At 46.9% G+C, this 16,492-nt stretch overlaps 1 long non-coding RNA gene across 1 annotated transcript in view; it reads left to right on the forward strand.

Moving 5' to 3' along the window:
- Positions 1–13,987, forward strand: part of LOC116578080 — a 55,257-nt gene extending 41,270 nt beyond the window's left edge. The window contains exons 3-4 of the long non-coding RNA XR_004280728.1: positions 12,532–12,622; positions 13,910–13,987. This is a non-coding gene — a long non-coding RNA (uncharacterized LOC116578080). The remainder of the gene's footprint in view (positions 1–12,531; positions 12,623–13,909) is intronic.
- The last annotated feature ends 2,505 nt before the right edge of the window (positions 13,988–16,492 follow it).

The following is a 16,492-nucleotide window of genomic DNA, read 5'->3' on the forward strand; positions in this document are numbered from 1 at the left end:
GCACCCAGGCTTTTGTTCTGAGAAAACGGATTTCTCCCGTGTCAGAGTCTCCCACTCAGAGGTAGACGGCTGGGAAATAGCGTCAGGATAGGCAAACACACCTTTGCTTCAGAACCGCTACCCCTACTACTTTGTCCTTCCGTTCCCCCACCAGTCGAGGACATTCTGTGGGTTAGACCCTTTGTAGTTTGTGTTAGGGAAACAATAGGTTACCTGAAATGTATTCAGAGGTCCTGACATGTCCCACGGGGAAGTGTGGCTCTGATGGGGCGCCTGGGCTGATGCGTGAACTCTTGGGACCAGTGGGAGTTGGATGTTGTCGTGGCCCCTTCTTCGGATGAAGAAGCCAAGGCTCAGAAACACGAGTTAACAAATCCAGAGCAGGCAAGGAAGCTACGTTTCGGGAAGGCCTTTTGAATCCAACCTGTAATCTTCCCGAATTTATAGAAGGAAAAAAAAAGAAATTAGTGTTAACAAGCTAGTTTTAAAAACATAAAAAATGGTGACATCTTGGTGGCTCAGTGGGTTAAACATCTGCCTTTGGCTCAGGTCCTGATCCCAGGGTCCTGAGATTGAGTCCTACTTCCGGCTCCCTGCTCAGTGGGTAGCCTGCTCGTCTCCCTTTCCCACTCCCCCTGCTTGTGCTCGCTCTCTCTGACAAATAAATAAATAAATAATTAAAAAAAATAGAATCTGAATTTTGAAAGTGAAGTTTTCTTTCTTTCTTCTTTTTTATTTTTTTTTTTTAGATTTTATTTATTTATTTGACAGAGGGAGACAGAGAGAGAGAGGGAACACAAGCAGGGGGAGTGGGTGAGGGAAGAAGCAGGCTTCCCACCAAGCAGGGACCCGCCCCACCATGTGGGCCTCAATCCCAGGACCCTGGGATCATGACCTGAGCCAAAAGCAGATGCTTAACCCACTGAGCCACCCAGGCACCCAAAAGTGAAGTTTTCTCTTAGGAGTGAGTACAAATGAAGATTTGAGAACAGAGAGTTAAATATGTTTCTTAGAAGCCACATTGACGGTATCTTCCTGTGCAAGCGGAATGGGTACTCGCCTCTCTAAATTGTCTACAGAGAGAAAGATGTAAAAGTGGTTTGTAAACCAAGGGGCCATGCAAGTGTCCGTGAGCAGTCATCGTTAAGCTGGGGTTCATAGACCCTCGGGAAACGAGAACTGCCTACCTTTGCCAGGAGAACATTGCATGTGTGCCCATACCTGATTTTCTCCAAGAGGAGGGTACAGAGCTTTCGTCAGATTCTTAAAGCTGTGTTTGCCTCAAAAATGATTGAACACCACTCCTCTAGCTCAACCCATGACGTCATTTGCTGGTGAGAAGAACTAAGTAATAATGTCAGGATCTGAAGTGCCACCTACATTCTCTGCAAATACGTTTCCACATCACAGCAATCCAGGAAAGATGTAAAAGAAAACTGACCAGGGAAAGGAAGATGAGGTGAAGATGCCCTTTTCCCAGTGCCCCTGGAGTTAGTTCCCATACCCAGCTGGAGAGAGAGAGGGAGAGGAAGAGAGAGAGAGAGAGACTGAGGCTTCATCCCAGGAAGGCACTGTTGCTCGAGCACATGGCAAGAGCTCCATCCCTTTCAAAGTGATGAAACGAGATTGCTCAAATGCTTTCGAAGTCTTGGACCTGTGAGGTTTTGCTCCGAGTTCAGGAAATAACAGGTTATAAATCTGCCCGAATCATCTCAGCTCACGCAGATTCATTGCCGGGCCACAGTGGCTCTGGCTACATCGTGTTCTTTTTGTGTAATGACTTTTGATGCTGTGGATTTGGATGGATTAGGCCATTTAGGGGAAAGAGGGGAATATTAATATACAAAATTGTTAAATGTCAAATAAAATCCCTTAATAATGTGTGTGTTTAGGATGAGTACGCAGGCACTTTGAAAACACTTCTAGCACCAGCTTAAACATTTAAGAAATCCATTTTGCAAGTTCAAACAAATAATCCTTCACCAATTACGCCATACCTGTGCGAGTCTGCTGGGTAATTCTGCAGGGGCTCAGCTGGGAGTGAAGTCCTATTCCTTTTGGTAACATCAGCACACCTGATTCTTTATCCAACTGGCTAAATACTTAAATCTCACAGATAAGTGTGCAGCTTGCAACCAAGAGCTGGTTTTCATATTTCCTGCAATTAATTAACCAAGTGGTTGATTTGACTTGACTCTAAAGGCCGATGTGTGTTCTAAGATCTCACCTTAAAAATCCTACCTTTTGGTTTCATAGATGCTTGCAAATAATGGCCTGGGATTTAGAATCATTTGGAGGGGGGCAGCTGTTGAAAAGGGTCATGGAAGAAGCTGAAAATAGTAATGAGGATGTGATAATTTTTTCTGGGTTGTATCATCTCATGTCCTATTATATTATGATCTGTTCTCACTAGGGTAGACTGAAAACATGACCATTCTTTCATTTAGTGATTCAGAAAGAATGTCGTTCCATCATTAAGCTGGAGACAGGCGTGTATAGAATCATCTATGATTCAGGAGAGATCCTGGTAAGTCGTCTAATAGAGGCGATAATGAAAGAATATGGAACACAGAGGGAAAGATACCATGTCTTCTCAGGACAGTCTGGTAGGTAGGTCATTAGGGTTAGCATCTTGGAGGTGATAGCTTTTGAAAAGGCTATGATAGAGGTAAATGGGCTAAAAATAGCTCAGTTCCCCCCCAATAGTAGATGTTGGTTGAGTGTTGGCTAATCTCATTGAAAAAGCAACAAGACTACACCAGAAACCCTTTAGAGGAAGATGGAGAAGAATCACTCATGGTTTCATACCGCCAATGTGAGCTTTATTGGGATTTTGGGGCATTTCTTGCCAGCCTCTCCCTTGGGTACAGCTTCTTCATAGCTGTTGTCCTATTATGTTATCCTAGTAAGCATACATTCTTGCATTCCTTGTTAGGAACAAATCAATTGGAAGCATTTCCCCATGTTGTCACAAGAACGGCAGACTTACACTAGGTGGAGGTTGGATCACGAGCATTCCCAGGGAAGGAGACAGTGAAGGTGAAGTCCCTGCTGTCAGGGGTAGTGACTCCACCGAGGTTGCGCCTTGGGTTTTATGGAAGACCTGGAGTGCTCTGTGAAAGAGCTAGGGTCTTATCCTGGAGGAGATGGAAAGCCATTTGAGGTTCTGGACAAGACGGTGGCATGAGTAGATTTGTTCCTCTCTAGACCTGGCTTTGGAAATTCTGGGATTCCCAGGGGCACTTGGCAATTTCAGGGGTCTCTTATGGAGATGAGTAAGCAATTTAGCAATTGATATAAAGAAAAAACTCATTAACTAGCATCTGAATGAAAATGCTAATGGATTCTGTAAGTACAGCTTCTCCTATGAGTTACCATAGGACAGTCCTGTTCATCATAAGACTTGGTTTGAGAAGCTTTACACTTGCTTAGCATTTGTTCTCAACCATCTCTCAGAACTGCCCCCTGCTTCTCCTTGCCAAGCTTGATCTTCCAGTTCACGGATGGCAAGTAAGCTTCGACATAGCTGACATCTCCGGTGGCTGGCTGCTAATTTCCTAGGAACTCTTTTGAGAAGGACGCTGAGGTCATGCCTGGACTTAGCGGGAGAGAGGCCATTCGTGTAGGGATAAGAAGCATCAGCATGTATGTCCTGTATTTGTTGTGCTTATTCTCCCTCAAGTATTCACTTCCTGTGACTTATGTTTAATTTTAGTATGGCCCGCATTGATATAGCAGAACCAAACCAATTGGGGTTTAGAGAAAGAAGCAGAGAGAAGAAAACACCTACTAGCCAAAATCTCCATAAAGTACTTGATCCAAAGTACTTGATCCTAAGTCGGCTTAGGTCCATCCATATATCCATGCATCCATCCCCTTCATTGAATCATTCATCCATTTAACGAATCTTTATTCAGCATTTACAATGGGCCAAGCAGCGTTCTGGGGAAACAGACATTCTTGTCTCTAGAATTTAGAATTCAGTAAGGCAGCATCCAAAGAGGTGGCTAAGGGTAGTACAGTGTGTTCTGAGCTAGGCTAGAGGTCTGAACGCAGGGCCACGGCACAGAGGCGGAACTCACTTGACACCCCCCGCCCCCGGGGGGATGGGCAGGAAAGTTGGTGGAGGCAGAGGTGGGGTTGTGGTGAACTCACTCAGCTCAGACGTCTATAAGGACAAGAGTCATGCGTTTCATTCATCATTGCATCCCCAGTATCTCTCATAGTACCTGGAGCATAGTAGGTGTTCTGTAGATTTTTTGTTGAATGAATGGGTTTGTCCAAGGAGTAGAAGTTACTCCCAAAGGTCATCTAGTGCATCCACCTGCCTCTGGGCTGAGCCGCACCTAAATGATCCCAAGTGCTATTTCGGGTGTGGTTATTCTTAGCGGGCCTCTTTGACAGCTGGAAAGAGTCAGAGAAGCCACTTCTCCTCCGAGGCTTTTGGGCTTTTGTGCTACGGGGCCACATTCAGGAGGAGCTCTGTTGGGTGGAAACAGGAGCCGGGAGGAGAGAGAAACGCAAGTGGGCCCTAAACCTGGAGCTCGGCTGGAGGGAAATCCCGGTGGGCAGTCTCCTCCCCCTGGGTGATCAGGAGGGAAAACTGAGGAACCCATCTTCAGGAGAGGCCTGGAGACTTGGTAACTGAGGCTCCTGAGGGACTGGGACTTTGCTGGGCCCTTCCCTGGGGACCTGCCAAGGAGGAAAAGGAATTTTCAAGGGCCTCACCCATAGGGGCAGAGATGTCCGGAAACATGCGGTTTCAGACCCCGTGCTCCCCGCCCCCACTTCTGCCAAGCACTCTGGGGAGAGCGGAGTTTGAGGCTGGGGCTCCATAAGGAGATCTTTTCTTCCAGGGCCTGTTTTTTCCAGGGTATTTCTCAGTGGCCGGGGAGTGTCGGGGCCTAACACAGTCAGGCTGTACCAGGAGCCAGAGCCCAGAGTATTCTAATCTCATGGGGAGATAGGAAGAAATGATTAGTGCGCACTGAATGGCCCTGCTGTGAGCATTCTGAGCTGGACTGGTCCTGGGGAAAATCAAGGGCAAATTCTAATCTCATTTTCAGGTAGGGGAAGGGTAGAGAAGTGACTTTCTGGGGCAGTCTCTTGAAAAACAGGCATAAATAGGGAACAATGGTACCATTCCTTTCTGACCTACTCAACCTGGTGCTTGATACGAAATGAGTGGTGTGTGTGTACGTGTGTGTGTGTGTGTGTGTGTGTGTGTGAGAAAGAGAGAGAGAGAGAGAGAGAGACTAAGTATAACCTTGTGAACCCTCTTAGGAGGCTAAAGCTTGCTCCCAAATCCCCCCAGCATAGGGATGGATTTGCCCCTTTTTTTCTTATAAAAACCTGTGTTTTCTAGATGCAATACAAAATGTAGTTCAGTGGAGCCACCCCTGAGCTCCAGAACCCCTTGATGACCACCTAATCCCCACCCCTGACTCCCCTCTGTCCCACCTCTTGCCACCCAAAGCTCTTTCACTAAAAAATAGAAGTTACAGAACAGGGCTGAGGGACCCTGGGGGAGGAGGAGACCAAGGGGTGACCGTTGGCTGAAGGCCCACAGCCAGGGAGGGTGGGAAAGAAGAGACAGCGGGCACCAGATCTGGCAAACATTACTGAACAAGGACCGTGTACCTGCAATGGTGTCGCACCTGTGGGCACTGCAGATAAGAGGAATATGCTGTCTCCACCCAGGAGGAATTTCTGAGACTCTTCGTCTCATGACTATCTGTAGAAGGTCATTAGAGACTAAAGCAGATGATGATGCCAGCGATACTACGTACTTTCATTTTAGAGCCTGACAGCATGTGTACAGTCAGGACCACCATGGTTGGCATTTCCAAAAACCCGAAAACCTCCTGGACAGATCCACCCGTGTCTGGACTACTCACGGCAGAAGCTTAGACGTGTTGTATCTATTCTACTTTTGCTTTTGAAACGGCACTGGACCTCTGCTGGCTTTGCCACTCACTGTGTCCGTGACCGTGGGAAAAGCACTTTCAGGTCCCCTGTTGGTATTCAGCTGAACCATATGAAAGTGTTACTTTTTTTTAGGTCATTGAGAGGAAGGGGCTGATCTGCTTTCAAAAGTCCCTTTGATCACTCACATTTGAGACTCCCTAAAAATGCCCATTTCCTCTGTTCCCTGTCCTCCACATGGTGGGTTTTCCGTGACCAGTCACTTGCCTATCACTGCACTGCGGCCTGGCCCCAGCAAGATGCACTGACTGTCATGACTGCTGTCAAGTCCTACTCTGGGATTAGGGGGCATATTCTGTTTTATGGACTTAAAATGTTCTTTTTTTTTTTTTTCTAATTATTTATTTGTCAGAGTCAGAGAGAGAGAGCGAGAGAGAGAGAGCGAGCGCAAGCAGGGGGAGCAGCAGGCAGAGGGAGAAGCAGGCTCCCTGCTGAGCAGGAAGCTGGGTGCGGGGCTCCATCCCAGGACCCTGGGATCATGGTCTGAGCCAAAGGCAGAGACTTAACTGACTGAGCCACCCAGGTGTCCCTGGACTTACAATGTTCTTATTAAAAAATAAAACAATAAAGTGTTCTTATTGTATGTTCCCTGTGCTGAAGGACTTTGTGCCCCTCAGTGCTAGCTTCATGTTACCTGCTTTAGGTACTTTCTTGGGCTCTCTCATCCAGAAATAATTTCTCCTTCCTTCATGCTCCATGAACCCTTTTCATATTTTTTGTAACATTTTTTTCTTATTTTAATTGTCCATTGTACAGTATGTGGGGGTAGAAAAAACATAAAGAGGAAAATAAACTTCATGTGCAATCTACCATCACCCAATGTTAACATTTGATACATTTCCTTCTAGTCTCTTCTTTATGCATACGTTGAAGGTATTTTTTCTTTTTTCTTTTCATTATTTACTTACTTATTTGAGAGAAAGCAAGATAGAGCATGCAAGTGCAACATGAGTGGGGAGAGGGACAGAGGGAGAGAATCTTAAGCAAACTCCCCACTGAGTGCGGAGCCCAGCATGAGGCTTGATCCCAGGACCTTGAGATCTTTACACGAGCCAAAATCAAGAGTCGACCGCTCAATTGACTGAGCCACCAAATTTATTTTTTTCTAAACTTCCATAGTTCTTTCTAGTAGATTGTATTTTTAAAATATATTTATTTTTTAGAGCAATTTTGGGTTCACAGCAAAATTGAACAGAAGGTACAGAGATTTCCCATGTGCCCCCTGGCCCTCCAACATCCACCATTGTCAACATCCTGTCCCAGAGTGGGACATTTGTTAGAGTTGATGAGCCCATCTAATACATCATAACTACCCAAAGTCCATAGTTTGCATTAGGGTTCACTCTTGGTGGCGTACATTCTGTGGGCTTGGACAAATGCATAATGACATGTATATATCATTACAGTAACATGCAGAATTGTTTCACTGTCCTCAAAATCCTCTGTGCTCTGCCTACTCATCCCTCCCTTCCCCAAACCCTGGCCACCACTGATCTTTGTATTGTATTTGCCTTTTCCAGAATGTCATATACTAGGAATGAGACCATATGTAGCTGTCTCAGATTGGCTTTTTCCGCTTAGTGATATGCATTTAAGATTCTTCTGTGTCTTGGCATGGCTGGCTGGTTCAGCCAGAGGAACGTGTGACTCTTGATCTCTGGATCATCGGTTTGAGTCTCCATGTTGGGTACAGTGATTACCTAAAAATAAAAATCTTAAAAAAAAGAAAGATTCCCCCATATCTTTTCTTAGCAGTAGATTGCACTTTTGGCTCTAATTCCTAATCCTTTCCTGTATCTACATCTTTTGTCATATGACTTTGCAGTTCCTCCTGCTAAAGGAGGGAATGGAGTATATACCCCCCAACAGACATACTTGTTTGGTTTTGACCATGTGACTTGCCTTGGCCACTGGATTTTTATTGTTTGTTTATTGTGTCAATGTATAATAACTTTGTTATATTTATTTACATGAAGTATGATGGTCTGTTTTCACTAGCTGACTCATAGACTGAGATACAGAGTACATCTTATCTCTTTCCCGTAGAACCATCGGCAAAGAGCAATGTTCACTAGAATGTCAGATAACTGTATTAGTTATCTATGCAGGTGCAAATTACCCTTAAACTTAGTAGTCAAAGCAGGACACAATTAGTTTCTCATGGTTTCTGTGGAGCCAGGATCTGGGTGTGGCTTAGCTGTCCTCTGGCCCAGGGTCTCTGGTGCTGGGGGTAGAGCTGGGACTACTCTCATCTCAAGACTCAACCGGTAAGGCTCTGCTTCCAGTCCCACTCAGGAGGTTGCTGGCAGGATGCAGTTCCTCACTGGCTGATCAGGACAGGCTGCCCAGGGCAATTTATAATATGGCAGCTGTCTCCAAAAGAATAAATAAGCAAGCAGAAGAGAGCAAACCAGACAGGAGCCAGAATCTTTTGTAGCGTTATCTTGGAAGGGACATCCTGATTCTACTTGTCAAAGAAAAGCACTAGGTCCAGCCCACATTCGAGGGGAGGGAAATGACCCAGGTATGAACACCCAAGAGTGGGGAACACTGGGAGCTATCTTAGCAGCTGCCTACCACACTCACAGAGGATAGAGTTGGTTTGTGTAACTTAGGGGTGCCTTGTTTAATTCTTTGATAAAAAGAAATGGGAACATTGCCCATTTTGGATAATTCACATGCTAGATATCTGGACTACGAGAAGTTGACACACGCAATTCTATGAATCCCATAATACAATGAGTTAGGTCAGTGTCCTTCAGTGGGAGTCTGTGTATAAACAATTTTGTGTTTATATGCATTTGGGGTGTGGGGTAAAAATATAAGCCTTCATCAAATTCTCTTCAGGTTTCCTGACCTCCAAAAGGGCACTACTTTGGAGAGTTAAAATAAAGGGTGGAGTAGACCAGAGTGGGGGAAATGTTAAGACTCTAATTGCAAATGCAAGATCAGGCTACAGAAAGCTAAACTGACAGCTCATTGGAACATTGCCCTTGTGTGGTTTGGTTTCATGTCAGAGGGACTTCATGCCCTGCCTGACCCAACTTGGTCAGTTCATCTCTGAGAGACAGGAGGTATTGTTGGAATATTCCAGAAAAGAAAGATGCGATCCATGAAGTCTCCTGAATGAATGTTGTTAGAAAAGATGTTGAGTGTGTCTGCGTCTGTGGGGCAGAAGAGGGGATGGTGCTGGGGGCTTAAGATGAAGGGTAAGCAGAGAAAATTGCAGGGTGTCCTCTGGGCAAATCCTCAGCCTCTCTAGCATGCTAGTGCTGTGGAGAGAGCTTTGGGCTGACTCAGGTCGACTGAGATTTGGATCCCAGTTGAGCCCCTTTCCAGCTAGAGGGGAGATGACCTCACACAAAATTTAATTCATGGGGCTGATGAGATACAATTTGCTTGTTTAAACTTTCACTTTGTTCAAAGAGGATTCCTGGTAGCATTTGGAAAATAAAAAAGATATAAACACAAAAGCATCTACCATCAGGCGTAGCGTTTCTTTCCCCCTCCCAACCATCAATTCATTGGTCCATCCATTAACCCACTTGACTCTCAAGCTGTTTGCCACCTTTCATCGATTCAGCTATCCGCTCTCCATCAGTTCATCCATCCACTATCAATTTACCCACCCAGCTATATGTATATTCACTTATACATGGATCCAACTATTCATCCACCTACCCATCACCCATCCATCCATCCATCCATCCATCCATCCATCTATCCATCTGTCCATCCAACCATCCATCCATCCTTCCATCTGTCCATCCATCCATCCATCCATCCATCCTTCCATCCATCCATCCATCCATCGATCCACTATCCATTTACCCACCCAGCTACATGTATTTCCACTTACACAAGGATCCAACTACCCATCCATCCACACTTCATTTCATCCATTAACCCACTCAGCTACATGTCCATCCATCTACACATAAATTCATGTATCCTACCACTCATCCACCCCAACCACCATCCATCCATCCATCCATCCATCCGTCCATCCGTCTATCCATCCATCCATCCATCCATCCATCCATCCATCCATCCATCTGTAACAGCTATTGAGCCCCTATACTATACCAGGAACTACACTGGCTGCCTTTGTTGCCTTAGACTCTAGGGGAACAAGGCAGCTATGGTCTCTGTTCTCATAAAGCTTATAATCAATTAAAAGCAATTCAACATTTTTCCTTTCTTCCTTCCCCCCACCATCTGCCCTTTATCCTATTTTCCTCTCTCTCCTTCAGATCCTGTTTTGGGGAAAAACGGACTCCACCACGAGTCTAGGGAAAAAAAAACAAAGTTGTGGTGGACCCAGTTTCCTCCAGAGAGACCTTTGACCCTGATAGAGAGTGCAGTGTTCAATTGCCCCAGTGAGACCCACATGATGGAAATTAAGAACTTGTTTGAACCACTGTGAGAGGCTAGGAGGGGTCCCTAAGATCCAGCACCAACTCTCTCTATGGGATTGGCCTTGGGATTGGCCTGACTCATAGGTAAGAACGTAAATGCCTTCTCCCTTCTGTCTCCAGCACCCCCTCTCCATCTATTCTTGGATGCCTAAATGGCTACCAAGTGAAGTGTCTTTCTTGAGCTTAAGGCTGTGATCCCTGTGAAAATGAAAATCTTTCTGTGGGAGGGTCACAGTTTAAATAGGTACTAATTATTTACACTTGGTCATGAATGAGTGTCACTTATTTTTTCAGTGGAATTGAATCAGCAGGTATTCATGAGGCCAGATTGGGGGTGGGAACAGCCTGTGGCAATGGTATAGGTTTCCTGGTTAGGGAAGGAGGAGACACTGGCAATGGTTCTGCTGGGCCACGTGTGGATTCCCGAGCCTTGCACAGGCAGCTCCCATTCTGGGCTTCTGGAGATTGATGGTCTGAAGTGGGTACAGAAAGGAGACACTGAGGGCTGGCTCTGTGGACACATGACCTAAGTGGCTGCACAGGGCCTCGTGTTTGGTTTAATGCTCTCCTGTTGTCATCTTACAAAGAATGATTTATGGCCACGGGGTCATTTTGTGCTGTGCTGGCAAATTATGTAGCTGGTCTTGGTGGGGAAGTAGGACTCAGGGAAAGGGACCTGAGGACAAACACTGCTCGCTGTAGAAACTTGCGTCAGCTGCTGCTGCTCCCCGTCCTTCATGAGCCAGCTCAGGACTGGCCTCCTTGAGAAAGCCATTTCTGAAAAAGCCCACCTGCCAGGATCACTCCACTCCTCCCAGGCACGTCTGCAGACAGGAGGCTCTGCTTGGCAGATCTTTTTGCTTGTTGGCGGTGCTTAGCGAAGTTGGGTCGTTTCAAGTACGAGCACCCATTTCCTTGCTGTTGCCTCTAGTCCCACTGCCTGGTGGGAAAAAATGGCTTTGGAATTACATGGGCCTGAGCTTGAGTTTTCCACTTCACTCCTTACAAGCTGAGTGGGGAAAGGAAGATGGCAGCCTCTAGGAGCATCAGGGTGCCTGCTTCCCTCCCACTTCCCCTGGGTAGCTGTGAGGACAGAGTGAGTTCTTGATGGAAGGTATTGGCAAACAGTAGGCATCAAATAAACGAAAGGGTCTTCATGACTCAGAGCTTCACATCCTCACCTATGAAGTGGAGAAATCACCCTTACCTCTAGGTGGTCAGGCACAAAGCATTTAGATACATTATCAGCCAAAAATACCCAGACCCCCAGCAGCACCTCCCCTCCTGGCAGCCTGAGAGCCGTGCCCAGCGGGAGGCCTGTAGCCAGGCGGCATCTCTGGGGCGGTGGTGCCTCGAGAGTTTCTAGCCGCTGAGCCCTTTGAGGTTTGAGTTACATTTTCACTTGGCAGAGCTGGTTCTCAGATGCAAAGAGAAAATCTGTCAGAGAGAGAAGGAGGAGGGGAGAAAGAGGGCGGGGGCGGGGTCGGGAGAGAGAAAGAGAGAGAAGAGGCAGGGAGTGCAAAAAAAAAAAAAAAAAAGGCTCCCATGGCTTCTTGGACTTGGAATGGTTCTGTGGAGACCAGGAGGATGCATGCAAATAAGAAACACATGCATGAGTCTTCCCTCCCCACACATGTGCCTCTGGATTGAGGGCACTGAGTTCTTAATATGCTGTTTTAGGACTGGCTGGGCTTGGGATGGGGAGGATGACGTGGGGACAGAGCCTGCACCTGCGTCCTCTCATCCTGTCCTGGGTGGAAGGGGAGAAGATGGGAGCAGTGGCTGGATCTGTGTCTCTATTCTTGGATTCTGGAAGGTCTTGAGACCTCCTGGATCGGGGGAGTTTTAGAGGAGTACCGAATATTTGGAACCACTGGGCGTGGAAAGAGCATGAGTTTTAAAGTCAGAGAGACTTGATGGACTATCTTGAGGGACTGGCTATGTCCCTCACTAGTTGTGTGACTTTGGTTAGTTACTTAGGCTCTCTGCGCCTGAATTTCCTTATCCCAAATGTGAGGACTGTGATCACTCTTCTAACAGGCTTTTATGAGGATGAAACCGAATTTTGCATTTTACTTATCTGATGACTCACTGATTGGGTCCCCTATACTTTTTTTTTTTTTTCCAGAAAGGATAAAGACTGCTTTCTCCCTCAAAGCCATACGTACACTAAAGGAATCACGGCACAAAGAAAAGAAGAGCGGAACAGAATTATGAAGGTAGGGCAGTGTTACTGCACAAACATGCACCGCAGGGAGTCCTGCGTGATTATTAAAATTGGTCAGTAAATTTGTCTCTGCACTTCTGGTTGGCCAAAGTAACGTGGAAAACATCATTTATAAAATTCATTTTGTGTATTTCGAAGAGAGAGCAGCTTTCCTTGGGATCGTCTTTCCCAGGGGTCCTCTTAAAGGAGGCTGTTGCAGAGTGGGAATAAATGGACAGCAGCTCTTTGCTGCCTCAGACTGTGTGTGGGAGGTGTAGGGAGACTACAGTGCACCTGTCTCGGCCCCGGCACATAGTGGGTGCCCTCTCCGTTGGGCTGCATGCAGTGTTTCTGGAGATTGCTCATTTCAGGGGAAGGGCTGGTGATCTCATGTCGCTTTTCTCCCACTTCCTATGACCTGTGGCTTGACTTCACCTCTGGCAAACCCAGCCTGCTCCTCTGTCCCCGCCTCTCTGAAGGCTTCATGAGGGCATGTCTCAGGACCTCTGCGATGGAGATGACGTGCACTCATCGGGCTGCTCTCAGGAGGCTCGAATCTTCTTCCTGAAATTCCCTGTGGTTGGCTCAGGGAGAAGCATCTCTCTGGGTTCTGTCCCAGGGGGGAAACATGTGGGCATTCTCTAAGCACTTGAGCACAGTTCCCTCCTGCCTTCCCTTCTTTGTCTTTCCTTCCTGGGCGAATGAAAGGCAGAGTGAATGAAAATTTCCCTTCTGATGGGAAAACTCCCCTGAGCCCAGTAATGAGCTAGAATAATTGATTTGTCGATAAAAACCGAGGCTGTGGAATGGAGGCTTGGTGTCAAAACAGTCCGGATCACTCTGGTACCAATTCATGGTCGCTGGAGGGAAGCTGTTAGGCGAGAGCCCGGTGAAAAGGGGGCAGATTTGGGTGGAAACATGAAAGATCTGATTGTGTTCAAGTTCCCCAGCATGGCACTACCCTGGTGGGATCTGATTTCACTGCTCCAGACCGAGGTCCTGGTTAATATTTGCTTTCTCTCCTTTCTCGTGAGGGTAGAAATAACTTGGCAATTGCCCCATCGCAGCTACTGTTTGAACGTGGATATTCATTGAATCTGGAGTTCTGTTACTCTTTAAATATTTAGGGGTTTGGCTGAGGCCTTTGTGCTCTTAGGATGCGATAGACAGTGAAAAATGGTATTGGAATGTTTCTACTGGGTTCGGAAAGGAGACGGATTCTCAGCCTTCCCCCCACTCCCGCAGTCCCCCCCACCCCACCCCTGCAACACTGGTTTCTTCCCTCCTGTTCTGCCTGTAGCTTCTCTTGAGAACCAAGTTCTTTCCACATGTATGGACAGAGGCCATGGGATAGAGGAGAATTACAATTAAGGAGGAGAATTGGACTTAGACAGAGCCACAGGAGGACGGTCACATCTTGGCTCCTTCCCCATGAGCCAGGCAAATCTGGGCAAGTATTGATCTGTGAAATGGGGCTGTGGACATTTTCTCTAGAAAGCTGATATAGGGGCGCCTGGGTGGCTCAGTGGGTTAAGCCGCTGCCTTCGGCTCAGGTCATGATCTCAGAGTCCTGGGATTGAGTCCCGCATCGGACTCTCTGCTCAGCAGGGAGCCTGCTTCCTCCTCTCTCTCTCTGCCTGCCTCTCCATCTACTTGTGATTTCTCTCTGTCAAATAAATAAATAAAATCTTTAAAAAAAAATCCAATTTCATTCCAATCCTAACTGAAAGGAAATTAAATGACAATGAATTCAAAATCAGGGGCGCCTGGGTGGCTCAGTGGGTTGGGCCTCTGCCTTCTGCTCAGGTCATGATCTCAGGGTCCTGGGATCGAGTCCCGCATCGGGCTTTCTGCTCAGCAGGGAGCCTGCTTCCCTCTCTCTCTCTCTGCCTGCCTCTCCATCTACTTGTGATTTCTCTCTGTCAAATAAATAAATAAAATCTTTAAAAAAAAAAAAAAAAAAAAAGAAAGCTGATATAAAGGTCAAATGAGATATGATGTATATATATGTAAGGCAGCCAAAATAATACTATTACTGTTTTATGCCAATGCCATTGATTAAAAATATATATATATATGCTTCCAAAGGATTGTCAATGCATTATGAACAGGTATAAATATATACAAACAATTTTTAATTGAAGTATAGTTGCCACGTAATGTTACATTACATATGCTATATTTCTTGTAGGATGAAGCTAGTTAAAGCTTGGGTGGCCTAGGTCCTTTAATGGTGATGAGTTTGCTGCACATCTTTTGCTGTCTAGGAAAAAGGCATAGGCCAGAGGGATGGCTGAGCCATTCTTTGGGCCCAGTGCCACTATTTAATGCTCTGGTTTCATCCCTCCAGCAACTCAAGGAGGCAGGGCACTTATTTTTGTTTGAAAGAGGAGGAAATAAACTCAGACATTCTGAGCCACGTGTCTTGGGTCTCAGAGTGACTCGGAGAGCCTACCTCCAGTCTCTGGGCCTCCACATTTCAACTTCTTTCAACTTGACTAAGATGCCACTCACAGCTTCTGATGGTGACCAGTTAATGCTGGGGGGCCTCCCCCTCCCCACTTGGAGACTTGGGCCTTCGGACTCTCATCGTCTTGTGGTTGGCTTTTTCTCCTGGTGGTTATTAAACATCTACTCCATGCCAAGCAGGTGTGGGAAGTAAGGAGCCAGGCAGAGCCCCCGTCCTCAAGAAGCCGACAGTTTATTCAGGAGATAGAGCAACAATTTTTCAAAAAGAACAAAGAGGAAGAGGCACCTGGGTGGCTCAGTCGTTAAGCGTCTGCCTTCAGCTCAGGTCATGATCCTGGGGTCCTAGGATCGAGCCCCACATTGGGCTTCCTGCTCAACAGGAAGCCTGCTCCTCCCTCTCCCACTCCTCCTGCTGTGTTCCCTCTCTTGCTCTGTCTCTCTCTGTCAAATAAATAAATACAATCTTTAAAAAAAAAAAAAAAAAAAGAGGAAAAGTTTGAGAAGGAATGCCGAGTACTTCTCTTTCATCCCCTGTGCTGCCAAGCACATGCTTTTCAGTAGGTGGGCAGCGTGTGGCACCTAAACGAATACAGTCTCTCTCTCCCATAGGTGTTTCCCTGATGCTGGAGATCCTGCTATTGGTTCCCTGGAATTTAAGACATCATGTCTCCGGGGCACGGTTGGCCCTCGGACTGACAGTCCAGGAGCCACACTCCATAATAAAAGCCTTAGTGGTGTAAGCTAGGGGGTGGACTCAGCCAAGGTAACAGTAAAAACCACCATGGCTGGTAACTGTTGAGGCCCAGGAAGCTGCATGTTCATTTAATCCTCGTGACTCCCAATGACGTGGGTGTTCTTGCTGTGCCAGCCTACCGAAGAGCAAACCAAGGCACAATGCAGTTGCCAGTGTCCACCACCAGGCACACAAGTGGGAGGGGAAGGCCAACCTCAGGCCAGGCCCCAGGGAGGACCTGATGCTCTGTGGGCACCTGCATGTGGGGCCAGCAGGTGCCTTGGGTCGGAGGAGGTCCTGACCAGCAGCAGGAAGCAGGGTGAAAGCAGGAAATTGTCCAGTGTTGGACAATTCCTAGGGTTGGACTGGTCGTACCCCCACCTCCATCAGCTCCACGTCTACCTGTCTTTCCCTGATGTCCGTTCAGGCCCGTTCAGGGTCTCCGAGTGTGGCCAGCTGCTGAGACAGGGTGGGCTCTGAGGAGTCCTCCCTAGCTCGACACACACTTCTTGGGGCCCAGGAACATCCTGTGAATTTCTGGCCAGTGAATAGCCTCGGAGTGCTATGACTATATATCTTGTTCAGAGAGCTGAATTTTTTTTTTTTTTTATTTGACGGAGAGAGAGAGAGATCACAAGTAGGCAGAGAGGCAGGCAGAGAGAGAGGGGGAAGCAGGCTCCC

This window comes from Mustela erminea, chromosome 18, assembly GCF_009829155.1.
Source record: "Mustela erminea isolate mMusErm1 chromosome 18, mMusErm1.Pri, whole genome shotgun sequence".
NCBI classification, from domain to species: Eukaryota; Metazoa; Chordata; class Mammalia; order Carnivora; family Mustelidae; genus Mustela; species Mustela erminea.